The sequence below is a fragment of the Trachemys scripta genome, chromosome 1, assembly GCF_013100865.1.
Source record: "Trachemys scripta elegans isolate TJP31775 chromosome 1, CAS_Tse_1.0, whole genome shotgun sequence".
Lineage (NCBI taxonomy): Eukaryota > Metazoa > Chordata > Testudines > Emydidae > Trachemys > Trachemys scripta.
Window position 1 is genome coordinate 55,058,550 of NC_048298.1, and position 18,235 is coordinate 55,076,784.

An 18,235-nucleotide genomic window follows, 5' to 3' on the forward strand; every position below is an offset into this window, starting at 1 on the left:
CTCTAATAAATTTGTTAGTCTATAAGGTGCCACAAGTACTCCTTTTCTTCTTTTTAATAGAGTGGTTTCGAGTCTTCTCCTAGGGAGGAGGAGGAGGGGCGAGGATTGTACTGTAGGTGGGCTTCAATCGCACGTGGGTTTTTTTTTTTTTTTATTTCACGTATTGAAACTCTCCGTTTGCCAGCCCTGCTGCATACCTGGGAAAGTTTCTCTCCCAGCGTGCTCTTTCAGCTCATGTTGAAAGCTAAACTCCTTGACGACTCGTTTTTACTGTGAACTGTGTGAAGAGCTGAGGCCAAAGAGATGCCTGAGGATGGAGCTGAGGTGCTTACATTTAGATGCCCACGTTTGAAAATGCTGGCCTGAGATTTTACTGGAATGAATGAAGCTGCCCGTGCAGTGAGTGTGTGAATGGGGGTGAGAGACAGAGTGATACCCGACTTACGTGTGAAATGCAGTGTTTAGGTTTATGATCTACTTTTGTTCTGCAAGTTTCAAGTGCGGATAATGGTGCCACAGAAAACACAAATTTGTCAGCACAAGTGATGCTTGTAGAAATGGGTTGTCTTCCACAGTTAGCCTGAAAATAATCTTTCCTCCTTTCATGTGAAAGACAACATTGAGCTATTTTAGTGTGCATAAATATATAGAAAACTTTACCCATAAACTGGCCTGTTTTTGAAGAGAAAAAGAAACTGTTTGATGGTACAGAGGAAGCACTTTGCAGTAACCATGAGGATGTAGCTAGGATCCCAGATCATAGACAGAGCCTGTTTTGGAGGAAGGTGGAGGTGAGAATGGCCCAGTACCTTTGGATAATGAAAATAATTCAGTTTCCACCACACACAAGATCCCCTGAAGCTGATCTGGCCCATGCTATTGGCATACTTGTCCTGAGAAAGCAGATTGCTCATTCGCCTTGCCAGGCTTAAGTGCCTTAATTTGACAGCCGAACAAGATGTGGGAGAGCGAGGATGGGGAAGAAGCAATGAACAAAGCAGGGAGAAGACTGGCCCAACAGAGAATGACTTTTCACTGGAACATTTATATTACCGATAGTAAAATGACTGGAGAATGTTATGTCCGTTAGGATTATATACTCGTTTCTGTACCAACAGCAACTCGCCAGAGCTATTACTTCTGTATTTAATATTGGAGTAAATTCTGTCAAAGTATCTCCTTTCCAGACTATAGACATAATGGACTAGATCTTCTGCTGGTGTAAACTGATGTGGTTCCATTTGTTTCCATGGTGATACATTGATTTACACCAGCTGAGGATCTGATCCTATGTTTTTGGATGATAATAGTTATGGCATCCAGAAGCCTTTTGTTTCTACATAAATTGATAAAAAAAAAACCAAAATAAGCAAGAAATGCAGCCAGTTGACATGTTATCTTTGTCAGTGGTACATGCCAGCGGAAGAGATTGGATATCAGATATTGTCCTGGATTCATCAAAGGGAGAGTGAGTAGGTTTCCATATGTTAAGTTTTAACAAATAAATAGGATTCCTGTTTACTAATATTCAAAAGCTAATGAGTAGTTCTAATGTCAATCACACAATGTTGAGATTTTCAAAACACTGGGATTGAAATTCTGTATTTGTAGAAAACAGCAAAAATGAAGGCACCAGCACTGTTTGATACTCATGATGTCACAGTTGTCTGTAAACACTAACTCTTGTGAAGTGCCGCTAAAACTAAAGCACGTCACTAGCTTCCTGGGGTTTATTATGTGTTCAGTACAAAACTGCACAGATTTTGGCCTGATCCAAAGTTCTTTGAAATCAGTGGGAATTTTTCCACTGATTTCACTGGATGTTGAATCAGGCCCTTAGGGAGTATTTGCATAATACTAAAGGGAAGAATGCAAAACTAGTTTTCCACTTGGAAAGTTTATAATCACTTCATGACTTTTCCTTTCCATCCTGTCCCTCAGAGAACAACTCAGTTGTTTTCTGTTCAAGATTGTATATCTGCTCTGGATCTGGGCTGGGTTCAGCTCCCAAAGCCAGCTAGCATGGGTTATGTACTTGCAGGATACACCAGTTTGGAACAACAAGGATATTTTGGAAATTTAACTACAAAGTGGGCAGGGGTGATCTCCTAAATTGTTACACAGAGAAATTCCATCACAGAGTTCTGCTGAAACTGTTAGTCAGCCTTGTGAAGTGCATGTTCTGATAATACATGAATATTCAGGTAACATGTCTGAGGTTTTTTACAGTAACTGTAGAGCTACCTATGGAGAGGATGTTTTACCATGAAATATAACTGCTAGTCAGAGAAGTTAGCAGTTCACATGTTTGCCTCCAGCCTTATCACGCAAGTGTGCATGTGCGTTTACCAAAAAAGCAGCACCTGCTCTATATTAGTATTAAACGGGCCTTCTCTTGACATTTGTAGTTATGCAATACTCCCATTGAGTCAGTGGAAGTTTTGGCTGAGTAAGGACTGCATGGTCTAGCCCTCTGGTTGGGCTTTTAGCAAGTTGGAAGGATATTTTTCCAGTGCATGGACATCTCTATATTTTAGAGGCAGGAGCTAAAATTCCCAAAACAATTTTTTCTCTAGAAACCACCTTAAATGATTTACTATGGACAGCTCTGAAAAATGTTGTGTTCTTTTGCTAGTGCCAGACCACATATTGCATTTAAATTGGTTTGTATATATGTGTGGGGATTTCCTAAATTCCTCAGTGTTCTCCCTAGAGGAATTAACGTTAAAGGCAATTTTCACAAATGAAAGCCATTCAGCACAGCGTCCTTGTCACTTGCATGGGATAGTTTGCTGCAGTCTCAGGCAGTTCATTTTCTTCTTTTTGCTCTATTCTAGGTGTACTTGTGTGTGATTGGGAATAAATGGGTCTTCTTCATGACAGTGCCTTTTACTAGTCACTCATTAGTCCCTCTCTCTCCTCCCTACTGATCTCTTTTCTGAATTTTAGTTTGGGTATTCTTTCTCTGCAGATATACTCAATTCACTGTTCAGCCTGTCTGCCTGCCTCAATCTCATCAACTCCCAAATCTGCCATAACAACCTTAGGCTCGTCCTAGCTAAAATTGATATCCAATCAATAAGGTAAGCATTATTGGCCAAAACTCCAACATCTCATCTCCTGCCAACTGAAATCAAACACTTGCCCCCTCTTCAAGAACCTAGGTGCATTATTTGAACCTGAACCCTAGCCTCTCATCTATCTGGTCTTGAAAATGTGCTGCTGTAACCACTGAAACATCTTTTGCAGGATGCTACTTTGCATTGTTCATGTGATGTTAACTACAGGTGAACCAATCTGTATCTTTTTCTGCTCATGCCTGCCAGGTACTATACCTCTTTTTTTTTTTTTTTTTTTTTTAAAGAAGATTTCATATTTGTCCCTGTTTGTCTTAAATTTTTCCTAGCTCTTAAGCCACTGTTTCTAGTTAATTCTCCCTATCCCATCCTGAACAGTTCTTCCCATTCGTCCTTAATGGTGTTGCCTCTTAAATTCATCAAAAATCTTCAGCAGCTTCCTACCCATTTTTGAATCCAGTACATTTCTCTCCTTGTCTTCAAGATCCCCTGTAGATCCTAACTTCTTCTTATGTTTTGTTCAGCATCCAGCATAGTGGAGCTCCTCTCATAACTGACCATCGGGGTGCTACTGCAGTACAAATACAGAAGAATAATTATTGTGATTCCTCACCTCAGTACCTTGGCTTTTAATTCTGTTCTCCCCAGAGGGTGCACTAATTATTTTCTCATACTACTCAGAGCTTCCCATTTCCCACCCATTCTAATTCTTCTTCTCTTGCTATTCAAAATCTCACTCTACGTAATCAATACTCTATGTAAGTTACTAAATTTAGAGCACAATAAATTGTTTTCTAAATAGTTTACTTACACAAAATATTGTGTACACACTGATGTTCTGTAATGCACTCCAATACTTGGGCCTGAATGATATTATAGAAAAATAAATCATATATTCTCCAATCAGCAAAGGAATATGTCAATTGTCAGGAGATTTCCTGACCTACCAAAATATAACTTATTTTCTGCTATAGTTTACTGCAAACCACACAGTTGTGGAAGATTTCAAATTGGTCTACTCTATACTAGGAGCTAATATTGGACTCAGTGACCTAATAATGCATCTTAACGATGCAACAAGTCAACATCATTTTCAATTTTATTTTCATACGGAGATATTTTCCCTCTGTGGTTTACATATGGGATATGAATCCCTACAGTACAAACCATTGTCTGTTCTGCACCACTCCTGTCACTTCTGTTATTCTTCAGTTTGTTTCTCTGTTTAGTAATCTAACTAAAAATCAATTAAGGTACATCTCAGTCAGCCCTCATCTTGAAGCGCACTACAGGCTGAATGTCTGTTGCAGAATAATTGGAGATGGATCAGCAGGGCAATTTGGTTTGCTGTTCAGCCAAAACATATTAGGCTGAGCATATGCATAGAAGGGTTAATATGCAACTTGCTCTGCTCTGCTATTTACTGCTGTACTAGGCTCATGCTGGAATACTAAATGAAGCGACTGGCTGGCACAAAGAAATGACAACCACCAAAAAAAAAATATATATATCAAATAGAAGAAAAATCCTTTTTTCACTGAAGCTACAGGAATTGCTTTCATATTTAATAATACTTTTTATACTGCAGCTTTGGTACTCTTTCAGTATTTGGGAGAGCAAGACTCTGGAGATAACGCAGGAACCATTCAGTATGACGACAATAGTTCTGTTGCTGTTTCCACAGGCAGTTTTTCTCCTAACTTTGTCAAAAGATTGAGAGAAACTTGTTGACAGGGACTTAATCTGAAAAACACAAATTCTTAGGTTAGTTTTAGATTTAATTTACATATTTTGCACGTATCTAGCATCTTTCATGGGAGAATCTCTCAGGTGGGTAAGTATTATCTCTGGTCTGCAGATGGGGAAACTAAGGAACAGAGAGATGAAGGGCCTCACCCAGTGCCACATAGTAAGTGGCAGAGGTAGATTTAGAACTCATGAGTTTCTGGTCCCCATTTCCATGTTCACTGCCTCTCTAGCATATGAGACAGACAGAAGTTAGTTTCTTTTTTTTAATATATTTGTATTAAATGGAATTTCTTGCACGTTCAGAGACAAATATGGTGGGAATTCAGAAATTTGAGTGCAGTTTTTATTTATTATTGTACTAGCAAAGCACCTAGGAGCCCTAGTCATCGAACAGGACCCCACTGTGCTAGGCGCTGTACAAACACAGAACAATGATCATCCCTGTAATACCCATCAAATTGTTAATTATTGCTCATGTTCTCTGCCTGCTTATCCTTCTACACATCTTACCCTTTGGTTTACATGCATCTCTTCTTCCCCTCTTCCTTCTACTATCTTACTCTGTCCCCATTTTACTTTCACTTACTAACACAGCATCCCAGCAACAAAATAGAATAGAATGTGATCATGCCTGAACTCCCCCACACGAATGCTACCTCACTACTTTTTTTAAAATAGTCTTTAATTTTTTCCACAAATCTTCTAAAATACATGTAAGTGGGAATATACATATGTAACTACAGCATAACTACTGCTTTGCAGTAATTGTAATTTACAATCTCTGGATGATATCAGAACATTTAAGAAACAAAAAGGAATCGAGAGTCTGGCAAACATTAGGAATTTGCAAGACCTTTCTGAATGACAAAGACTTTCCACCTGTCCAGCAGAATGACATTCCCTCTCGGACGTTAACACCGCCAACACCCCTCTATGTACAAAAAACTAAAACCAAAGAACATCAACAAGCTAAACAAATTCAAAAATCACCCCATCAAAAAATAATCCCTTCCTTAAACAGAGTATATTCTATTAAATCCATTAAGGACCTCACTATTCCCAGCCTATGTCTCATGGAAGGCCCTCAGATATTATGGAGAGGTACAGCAGAATAAAACCTTAGGATGGATAGGAGGGGTTAGTAGCCATGAAATAGTTAACCCAGTTAATACAAGGCTTTATGTTATGCATTTAATGTTTGGATGAGATTGTCCATTGAGTCTATGATGGATTTAGAATGCTTGTCTGATCTTGGTAGTGTTTTAAGATTTGTCACTTATATATATGCCAGTAATTAGATGCTGGTTAGTTCTAGTTTCATGGAGTGTTGGCCCTCTGGGAAAACACAGAGATAGTAAAATGTTGAGTGTGATTCTTTAAGATTCTCCAACTTAAATAAGTGAAAGAGTGGGAAGGTTTTTGGCACTTCTGCACCCTCTTTAAACCCTTGGTACCAATCAGCACTCTAAAGAATTTGTATTCTGTAAAAATCAATTGAAATACAAAGACCTTTCACATATCTTCATAAATGTGAAGGCCAGAAAGGGACCATTATAATCATCTAGTCCGATCACCTGAATAACATATGCCATAGAATTTCACTAGGCAACTTCTACATCTAGCCCATATCTTAAGTCTTAATTTAAAGACTTTAAGTGATGGAAAATCCACCATTTCTCTAAATAAATTACTACAATTGTAACCCTCATTGTTAAACATTTACACCACATTTCCAGTCTGACTTTGTCTAGCTTCAGCTTCCAATAATTGAATCCTGTTATTTGACTGTCTGCCGGATCAGAGCCCTCTATAAATATCATCTCTTCATGTACACTTACAGACAATGATGTGTCACCTCTTAACTATCTCTTGGAAAAATTCAATAGATCAAGTTTTTTTAGTTTTTCCCACTCTTAGAGAGATGTTCTAGACCTCAAAATCATTCTTGTAGCTCTTTTCTGAACTTTCTCCTATTAGTTGACATCCTTTTAGAAGTACAGACACCAAAACTGAATGCTGCATTCCAGTAATGGTCTTACTAATGCTGTATATCCTTAAAATAACATCTCCTTAAATATCCAAGAATAGCATTTGTTCTTTTAGCCGCTATGTTGCACTCCATGTCGGAGCTCATGGTCAGCTGGTTATCCACCATAACGCCCTAAGTCCTGGCTCTCCAAAATACACTCCCTGATCTTGCAAGTGACATTACTTTATTGGGTCTAGAGTATACAGGGAGTTGCAGCTTACGCAGGGGTTAGGTTCTGAAGTCGGCGCTTAAGGCGAAAATTGCATATAGTCAAACGCTCATTGAATGGAATGGCGGGCGGAATCGCCTGCACTACAGGTACAGTATTTAAATTGTTATTTTTCTCCTTTTTTGTTTTTGTTTTGCCGAACGCGTATAGTTAAAATCGCGTAAGTTAAATGAGCCTATGATGTGACTCCACTGTATCACTTTGCATTCAGCAGTATTAAATTGCATACTGTTCAAATGAGTCCACTTTGCCATGCAATCCAGATCACTCTTTAGAACTGATCTGTCATTTATCATTCAGCTAATTTGTGTTATTTGATAACTTTACCAGCAACTATTTTATGTTTTCTAATGTGCCTGTGATATTTATTAAATATGTATATCACAATGGCTTCCTTAAAGGTTTAACTATTTTACCTACAATCCACGAGGGGTTTTTTTAAGACAATTTCTCTCAGAATTTGCTGCTGAATATGCCAGAGGTAGTAGAGTTATTTTCTGTCATTATTATTCACAAAAAAGTTTCCAGTTTCACTATTTGCCCCAAGCACCTAACTGGCTAAAACAGAACTGAAGTAAAATAACCAAGCTTTTCTCAGCTCTGATTCATAAAGAAGACTTACCATAATAGGCAGTTAAAGACAACCAGGTCTGTTGAATACAATATCATGTCTGAGATGAAAAGCTATACAACCATTGGCCAAATATTCCATAATGATTCAATTATGGAAATTAACATCAAAGAACTCATGCTGTGTATTAAATAACTAGCATTGGCTATTTTGCAACTAAGGCATTATATCAAAACCCATGTAGAAAGTCCAGTTTTCAGAAGACCGTTAACAAGGATAAAATCCTTAACTCCAAAAAGGCTACCTCGAAGGACCTGATCTCCACATAGTATAATAGTGTTTCTATACCAGCGAGTCATGAATCAGAAGGGGTCACAAAAGGCAATCAAGGGAGTTGTGAGGTGTTGGAAATTTTAGTACAATCTGAAACAAAGAAAAACTCACTCCCTGCACCACCTTCCCTCTGAAGGTCAAGTAGTCTCTGTCAACATCTTGCAAAAACATACACAAATTATACAGGCCTATCATTGATACTCTTTAGGATCTTTTATAGTAAATATAAGGGCTGTGAAAGTTTTTCACTTTGAATAAGGGGTCACCAACCTCAAAAGGTTAAGAAACACAAGTATAGCAAATTGATACTAAGATATCTAGAATATAAGAATACCTTTATAGAAAAATGGGGAAAGGATCTGAAATAAGAAATCACCCTGGAGTATTGTGTCCAGTTCTGGGCACCACATTTCAGGAAAGATGCAACAAAAATGATTAAAGGTCTAGAAAACATGAGCTATGAGGGAAGATTGAAAAAATTGAGTTTGTTTAGTCAGGAGAAGAGAAGTCTGAGAGGGGACATGATAACAGTTTTCAAGTACATAAAATGTTGATACAAGGAGGAGGGAGAAAAATTGTTCTCCTTAATTTCTGAGGCCAGGACAAGAAGCAATGGGCTTGGGTTGCAGCAAGGGTGGTTTAGATTGGACATTAGGAAAAACTTCCCAACTGTCAGGGTGGTTAAGCACTGGAATAAATTGCCTAGGGAGGTTGTGGAATCTCCATCATTGGAGATTTTTAAGAGCAGGTTAGACCAACCCTGACAGGTGTTTGTCTATAACACTTAGTCCTGCCATGAGTGCAGGACATTGGACAAGATGACCTCTCGAGGTCCCCTCCAGTCCTAAAATTCTATGATTGGGAAAATAGCTAGAGGAAAGACTCATCTAGTTGTGTAATTGTGACGTTGTGCAGTCTATATGGTTTTATAAAAACTTAATAAGTCAATATAATGTAACTGGGATAGTTTTAGAGAAAATATGGTAATAAGTGAATATAACATAACTGGGATATGCTTCATGCAAAAGATCTCTTGTAAGGTATCATTACAAAGCTTATAATCTACTAAGTATGATCATCTGATTTGTATAAATGTACCACTCTTGTATCTAAAACTAGAAATATAAAATGTAACTCTGAGGGCCTATTGTAATTATGTAAAGTGTGGGCCATTAATGATGGTTTGAAATCTTGATAACTCCCATTAACCAGGACCATTGTCTGCAGATGGTTGTGTTTACCTGTTAGTCTTCCTGTATATGTGTGTGCTGGCAAGTGGGCAATAAAGTCTTGCAGTGACATGTGATCACGTCACCTGAACTGGAATCCATCTTTAACCTGGTGCTTTTCCAGTGAGGGTGGGTGGAAACCCAGCGGGACAAAGGGTTCCCGCCTTATCCAAAAGATACATAAAGGGGTGAAACAGAACAAAGGGGGAGAGGAGCCATCATGAAGAATCCCCTAGCTACCACCTGAGCTGGAACAAGAGCTGTACCAGGGGAAAGAATTGTGCCCAGGCCTGGAAGGTGTCCAGTTTAAGAAAAACTTACTGAAGCATCTCTGAGGGTGAGATTATCTGTATTTAGCTTGATTAGACATAGATTTGCACATTTTATTTTATTTTGCTTGGTGACTTACTTTGTTCTGTCTGTTACTACTTGGAACCACTTAAATCCTATTTTCTGTATTTAATAAAATCACTTTTTATTTAATAATTTACTCAGAGTATATATTAATACCTGGGGGAGCAAACAACTGTGCATATCTCTCTATCAGTGTTATAGAGGGCAAACAATTTCTGGGTTTGCCCTGCATTAGCTTTATGCAGGGTAAAACAGATTTATTTGGGGTTAGACCCCATTGGGAGTTGGGCATCTGAGTGCTAAAGACAAGCACACATCTGTGAGCTGTTTTCAGGTAAACTTGCAGCTTTGGGGCAAGTGATTCAGACCCTGGGATCCTTGGAGCAGACGGGAATGTTTGGCTCAGCAAGACAGGGTGCTGGAGTCCTGACCTGGCAGGGAAAACAGAAGCAGGGGTAGTCTTTGCACATCAGGTGGCAGCTCCCAAGGGGGGTTTCTGTGATCCAACCGGTCACAGTAATAATTAAGAAAAATTATAATAAATACTTTATCAATGGTACCTTACTTCATATAAAATGCATTAAAAAAGAGTCATTAATAGAGCTGGGCAAAATTTGACTGTAACTGAGCCGCTGCCTCCTGAGTGCTCTCTTGTGCCCAAAGGTCACTCTGCAGGTCCCTGCCTCTGTTTTCCCCCCTTCACAGCCCCTTTAGAACTGCATTAGGCTTCCACTCCTGCCTGGGGCTGGTTTAATAACAGTAACAGTTCAAAACAATCCTCAGGGTCCCAAAATAACCACAAAACAAGAACACTAGTGTTCATATATAGCTCTAGCATCTTATACCATAACAGGAGCTCTTCTTCTGCCCCACTCTGTTCTCTCAGCCAGCCTTCCCAGCTCTTCCTAGCTAGAGCTCAGCCTTCTGAGTCAAGCAGAGTCTCCCCCAGGAGCCTCCCACTCACCAGACTCCAAACTCTCCTGATGTCAGGGTCTTTCCTGTAGGAGCCTCTCATCTCCTGAACTTCCTCCTGCTTCTCTTTATAGGGAAATCACTTGATCTCTCCCAGTAGTGCTTCATTAGTAATCAGAGTTGACTAGCCACAGACCCTCCAGCCTTTTAAGAGGCAAGCCACGCTGTTACATTGACAAATGGTTTTTCATCAAAAAATACATTTTTCAGAGCCAGAAACTATTGGCCGAATTTGGATTAAATTTGTCTAATAGTTTTGGTTGGGAGGAGAGAGGGAGTTGAAACTAAATGTTTATTGAAATGTTGAAATCAGCATTTTTATTTCAAATTTAGCCTATTTTAAAAAACCCACAAAGGGTGAAAAACAGCCAAATAAAAAAAAAATATTTTTTTTTTGGTTGACTCCGGTTTTGATTTGGTTTTAATCAAACTGGATTTTCTTTTGGATTTTTTGATTTCGTTCTTGAATCAAAAACCCTCATTATTTGCTCAGCTTTAGTCATAAGTGCTGAAAAGGATGTGGAAGAATGGGGACCTTCCTGAATTATGGTGGGAACGTCTTGAGGCAATAGTAATTTGGAGGAAAATAACAAATAGAACTTTCAAGACAACTGATGTTAGCTTACCCACAGAATCCATAGTGGCTCTATTACTTTAGAGATTATTGACTTGAGGAAGGACCCATTGATAACGCAATTATGCGATGTGTGATAGCTTGTTTTGGAAAAGGACAGATCCCCCAACGTCAGTGGCATGGAGAAATAAAGTACGGGAAACCCATTATATGGAAAAATGACAGCCTTATATCAGGATCAAGTAGATTTTATAACATGTGGTGACCATTTTTGGACTTTGAACAGAATATATACACAGATGATAAGAGGTTGACCAAACACCAATGGATCTTTTAAAAGTAACAGATACAGGTTATGAATAAGGTTTGTTAATACATGCATGGAAAGGTCAGGTATGTTAATGACAAAATAAAAAGCTTTTATTTTTAAAAAGGACACCATTCTTGTTAAAGTACATCTTACCATATCCTTTAAACCACTTCATCCTAGCATTTCTTGGCACCCAGGCGTTGTAGTTTCATTGAAGATGATGTCTTGGATGCTGTGGATTCAAATGGTCTGGTTTGCAACTAGAGATGTGCCAAACCCCAGAGGGTAACTAACCCCAACCCTGAGGTTTCTCATACCGCATTTAAAAAACAAGAGCTAACTATTGAGCTGTGTATAAGAGCATTTGCCAATAGCAAATGTAACTGGCCTTGCACTGATTTCCCATTTTTCCTTTTTGCACAGACAGCTGAAAGAATTTTCTTCGGTTGTTTGGATTTGGCAGTGTGAGATGACTTACTCTGTATTCAACCGGGGGGAGGTGGCGGGGGGGGGGGGAAGAGAGAGAGAGGGGGAAGCACCATTAGACAAGTCTTGCCTGGAAGGAGCAGGACAGGAAAAGGGCTGTCTATTCCATTGTGAAATAGTTAAGTGTATGCTAGAGAAACTAAGCATGCTGTACTTGATATAAGAAAAAACATTTTCTAAACAGTGTAGAAGACATTAAGACTATAAAGACTCTGCAGGTGTGTATTTTAACAAGACATGAATTTAATAGCGTGTGAACAGAAATAGGAAGCACAGAGGGTTTGTGTTTGTTGTTTTTGTATTGGGAGTGCAAGAGTCAGAAGAGAAGAATCGTGGGAGGCTCAATGCAATTGTTGAGCTTTCTAGCCTAAAGTAATGAAAAACAGAACTTCATTTTCTGTGCTGTAGTCATTGCTTCAGTATGTGTCTTTGGCATCATCCTTTGTAACAAGCTATGAAGTGTTGGTCTATAGTATAGATGTACTATTAAACAGATTCTTGACCCACAAGCATTTAATGGACCTAAAATGAGAAACAGTTCCTATGGTAATGCCCCTGAGATCACTTGTACCTGCAATCATATTCTGCCAGGTTTGATATCCAAATTCAGCACTCAGCAGTGTAGAATTGAAAGAACTTGCCCTCACAGAATGGTCTGTGTGACAATCAGTGTGCTGTTTAATATATAAACATATGAGGTCACTCTTGAGGTTTTGCATTAGAGTGCAAGTTTGATGAAGCTGAGATTCGTGTTGTTTTTGGGCGTCTGTTAGAAATGGAAATGGCACACTGGAGTGTTTTATTGACAGTGTTGTAAGCCAGATGAAGGCGGAAAGAAGTCTGTTCTCCAGCTTCTTATGGTTGTGCTTTTAAAGATTTGTGTGGGTGGGTTGTGTCCTCCTGCAAACATAAAAGTCATTATATATAGTTTTTGTCTGCCAGTTCATATAAGGACTTGTCTAAACAGCGGGGTAATGTACCCTGCTGGTGGTGATTTCTAAATCACACTGACATGTTTCGCATTAATTGGTTCATGTAGACCCTGCTGATGCGCACTAAAGGTTCCCTAGTGCGCTTTAACGTAATGCTGTTTCAAACAGTACTATGTTAAAGTGTGCTAGTGAACCTTTAGTGTGCACCAGCAGGGTCTATACAGATCCATTAATGTGCAATGTTATGGGTGTGTTGAAATCACATCCTTGTAGTGTGCACTGCTTCTCCGTGTAGACAAGCTCTAGGTAAAACAAATATTTGCCTGTAGAATCCTTCATTGGGTTCACCCTTTATGCTTTAACCCAAGCATCTCTCATTTCCATGTGATTCTGCTTTATTCTAGGATAGGTATATTGGCATTTTCTTGGAGAATTATATGAACAACCGAAATACATTTCTGCTTGCTAAGATAGTATAGCTGTGCTTTCTTTCAGTGCTGAGCACTGCACAGCTGGAGGAGAGAATAATGTGCCTCCCTCCTCCCCTTGTGATGCTCAGGAGTGAAATCTTGGCCTCACTCAAGTCAATTACAAAACTCCCATTAACATCAGTAACGCCAGGATTTCATTCCAGGGCTCACGGATTGGTCCCTACTCCGCAGAATCCAAGGTCATAGCAGAAATGGTGCTGTAGAGCAAGCTGCCCTCCTCCCTATTCTGTAGATGGAGTACCGCCCACATGTGGATCAGGAACTATGATTGTACCCCTTGTCTGTACCTACAGCAATGCTATGTCCAGCTATGTTTCTCCTTTATAATGCTGTCACTTCTAAACCTTATTGATATAAATGTCCTACTGTATTTGCTCCACTACAGTCTTTGTGCAGCAATGAAACTATTAAAGTGCATAATACTATTTAATAAGAAGTGGGTCATGAAAAGGCCAAAGGCTAGTTGTTTTGTCTGCGGCAGTAGATATATTAGTTAAATTTGCATGTCATGTTTGTACAGGGATAAAATTCAAACCAGTTAAACTGGCCTTTTATCAGGAAAATCTAGGAAGACTAAATGGTTTAGAGAGATGAGACAAGCTTATGCTGTGTGTTTATATCTTTAGTTATTACACATCCAGATTGGGAAATTAACAAAAATGTATTAAAGCGTAAATTGTCAACTTTAAACAGTGTAGTTACAAGTGTGCTGAAGCATAAACGTTCTTTAATTGATTTCATGCCTCATGTGGTTGAAATTGTGGCTCACTTTCAAAATATTGTAAGAAGGCTGAATAAGAACAACCCCCTCATTTAGTATTTACATTAAATACTTTCCATCTAAACCATTAGTTACTATTATTTTTTTGAAATAACTGAAAAGCCAAGGTTTGTAGTGACTGCCACCAGTTGTGGTGTATGTTTTTCTTTTACAGTTTCTGTTCCTTTCAATTTCATGTGGAGTGATTTTTTCTCCCCCTGCCAGTTAATCTGGTCAATCAAGTTCTTCAGGATTTTTTTAAATGTGGTTCACCATGGGACATTAAATATTTACATAATACAGCACTTAATTCAGAACAAACTCCCACTCCGCCATTCTCTTTGCATTAAAAAACTGCAGGCATCCCCTTTCTACACAAGCACTAGTTGAAAGGAGCCCTTGCAGATGATGGATAATAGTGGGCTAAGTGTATGACAGTTTGGGTGTTCGGTGTTATTTCTATTCTGTGGAGCGAATGGAAGGACCAAGTTATAGATGAACATTAAGTGTCAAATTCAGAGGACCTCGCTCAGTTTCTTCTCAGCCCTTTCGCATGGAGAGCTCACTGGTGAGCTGGACGGGGCTCGAGGGGAGCTCCTGTTAACAGAGCCAGCCTTTGGGCCCTGTAAACAAGACTCTTGGTGTTTGTCACCACTGCTGCCAGCAGAAGCCACAGGACAATCTCTCATCCACTACTGCTTCAGGGAATAGCTGCCAAATAAAGGAGCCATCTAGAGGAGCCTTCAGGAGGTGCTAAGGAGGAGGAAGCAGGATTGTTAAATGGCACTGGCCTCTCCTGGTTTGATGGCAACGGGACTGGTGGTTTGGGCAGGGAGAGGATATGGGGTTGTTGTATTTGAGAGGAGAGAAGAAAGATGGAACGGATGGATTTTTTTGTGGAAGAGTAGAGTATTTTACCCAGGAAATGTCACATTCATCATGGATTGAGGTGGAAATTTTGAATGAGCCCCTTGTTAAAGTTTTGGCAGTACAGCACTGGGAAACCACTTGTTAGAATGTGTATGAGTAAAAATAGAGTAAGGCTCTCAGGATTTGGCCCAGTGATCTACCACTTTTGTTCTCAAATACAAGCTGGGGAGTATTGTTGATGTCAGTGTAAGCCCTGCATTTGAACTAGAGGGTAGAGCTCTGGGCTTAGGTAATGCAAAGAAGCCACAGTATGAGGCAGGATCTAGATTGAAGAGTTTGGTGAGATGGGAAGAGTTGAAAATATGCAGGGAGGCTGAAGTGGGGGCTTCAGTAGAAAGATATGATGGATGGACAAAGATCCAGATTCAGAAGTCAGTTAAAAAATAAATCAATTTTTTTTCCCAACACACTTCACTGCCGCTCACACCCCTTGTTCACGTACTCCTAAGCAAATGGGTGTTTTCTTGTTCCCAAGAGTGTTGATGGAACTCAAAAGTATTGGAAATGCCAATGTGAATAAAGAGCAGCAGCAGAAGTGCTGTCACAGCTCTCTTTAGAAGGCACAAATAATTACACATAGTGAATGAATTCATAAAAGTGGCAACTTGCTCATGGGTAATTCATGGGCCAAGTATGATTCTTCCTGCTTATAACAGTTACATAATCTAGTCAGGGAACAGAAACAATACCACATGACTTAGGGGATACTGCAGTGTGCATAGTGAATCCAAGTACTTCTAGTGAGCCAGTTACAATCATGTTTGTAATACAAAGTAAAAATCACTTGTTAAGTCTGTGGATAATTCAACAGAAAGAGGACCATAGTCATAGCACAAATTATTTGCAAGAAATATGAATTGCTCTAGGTTTACCTGTGGAGATAGGGATAATGACATTTAACCAAACAAGATCAAGACAATCAGAGTGCTGTAATATTGCTAGAGTTTTATTAGTTTATTAACATTATATGACTAAAATTATGATCTGTTTCTGTGTCTTTCTCTGTGTCTTTTTAAGTGGAATAATTGGCAGAATTCTTAAAGATGTGAATGTAAAAGAATCAGGTCAAAGAATAAAGTCTAACTGAGGGTCAGACTCCACAAATGTTACTCATATGAGTAGTCCCATTGACATCAAAAAGAATTGGACTGCTCTTGTGAGTAAGGGCTACTTGTTACCAGGTTTGCAGAACCTGTCCCTTAAAGAAGATATTCTCTTCATTAAGTCTTTCATTTCAATACTGTACTATAATATTCTATGTACTTTACTAAGACAGTTAATCTGAATAAAATCCCTGTCACTGGACCCCCTAAAAGAACTCTAGTCTGTAAAAAGATAAATAAGAAGCCGCACATATGGGCCTTTTGGTACATAAAAAGAGGGGCTGCACTTAAAAAAAAACAACAACAAAACTCCTCCGTTTGGAAAGACTTAAAGATGTAATATGTTGTTTGTTTTACTCTTATTTAAAATATGACCTGATGGAGGAGTCACAGCTTAACTTTTTTTAAACAATTCCTTAATGCTACTAACGGGATAAGGGAAATGTGTTTCAGGGATAGTGTGGCCTAGTCAAACAGAACATCAGAGGTTTTCTTACTCTTACTGGGTTTTGAGAAAAGAGCAAGTTATTCACTCAAGTACAAAGTTTTAAGTAAAAAAAGCTGGCTACAAGGCATACATTAGTTGGTGGAGGAAAAAACCCAGAAGAATCTCTTAAAAATTGCAAAAACCAGGAAAATATTGTCTAATTAGAGAAAAAAAATGTGCAGTATTCTTATTAACCTTGGGACCAAATTTGCAAACAATTTTACCCCCTCCCCCCCGTAAAGGGACTGACATTCATAAGATTTCGCAGGATCAAACCATGATCCCTAAATATGCAATGTGCATAAAAGGTGAACGAGAAATATTTTCAAGCAAATATTTCAAGAAACTCAGTACAGAATTCAAATATCTGCCTCCCTCAAGACAAAATAATTTAAGAAAGATGGGTATAATTTTATAAATATATTTCAAACTACAATTTTCTAATTAGATATCTCATAGGCATCAAAGTCTAACCAAATAGTCATTTGCAATTACAATTTGGCTGATCATTTCAGTTCTCATTAAAATCTAATTTCACAGCTGCCTGGAGATTTGGCATTGGTGACGCACACTTAGACACGGGTTCAAGAATAGCTTCTTGAGCTGACATAACTCAGGTGCATTTGGAAATGATGCTCTTTGGCTCTGGGGCAGATAACAACACTTGGAGGAAGCAGCTTGCAAAACACTTGACTATAGGGTTAACTATTTTTGCAGCCCCTCTAGAAGTTGAGACAATAGTGATTCAATAAGTCACACATACAGTGTATCTATTTTTTAATTAGGCAAGATTCTGGGCATTCTCTTGATTATGATAGACAGGCTATAGTACATATAGACACCAAATGACAAACGGCTCTTGCTGCTGCTTATTTGTTTCCTTTGCAACCCTCAAAACAGAATTGTTGTGATTTTGTGCTAGGTTATTTCAGATCTCAATAACTACTGTCACCTTAGAAATTTCCCAGGAAAGCACATTGGAAAAAGCAGTCACAACCTATGTAATTTGACATGAGTTGCACTTTGCTTCTAATGTCTTGTTATTCATTAATGTGTAAAAACATTGCTTGCTCCCCTCATATGGGGCACGATCCATGGTAGGCGATATTATGTTTACAGGATTGTCAGTAGGCTTTGAATCTAGGATCTTCAGACCAGAATCCAGACCTTTACTGCTTGAGCTAAAGGAGTAATTCCACTAACTGGCGGCAGCAGGAGCAGGCTATTATCTTCTGTGTACCAGCCACTACAGAAGGACACACCACACATTTTACAAGTTTATTACACAAACACTTAGCTATAAATAACTTCACTCACTGATGCAATCCTGGAAACAGAACTACCCCCATGAGTAAATTTATTCATGTGTATGTTTACTGGGCCAGGTACCATGAATGTTATTCATAGCACTGTCTTCCATAGTTTATCTTCCAAATAACAAGCTATTCGAGATTTATGCATGGGCAAAAGTATCATTGTTAATCTCTCAGAGTACGCCCAGTGTGCCTAGCCATTTAATAGCATCATCATCAGCCAGATGAAAAGCCTGTAGCCTGCCATCAAAGTAAGTCAGTGGGCACTCATCAAGGACATGCGACATAGTTTGAAGTTGACCGAAT

At 38.9% G+C, this 18,235-nt stretch overlaps 1 protein-coding gene across 1 annotated transcript in view; it reads left to right on the forward strand.

Moving 5' to 3' along the window:
* ANO6 (anoctamin 6) overlaps positions 1-18,235 on the forward strand; it is a 120,500-nt gene that overhangs the window by 921 nt on the left and 101,344 nt on the right. The gene's annotated exons all lie outside the window — the stretch shown is intronic.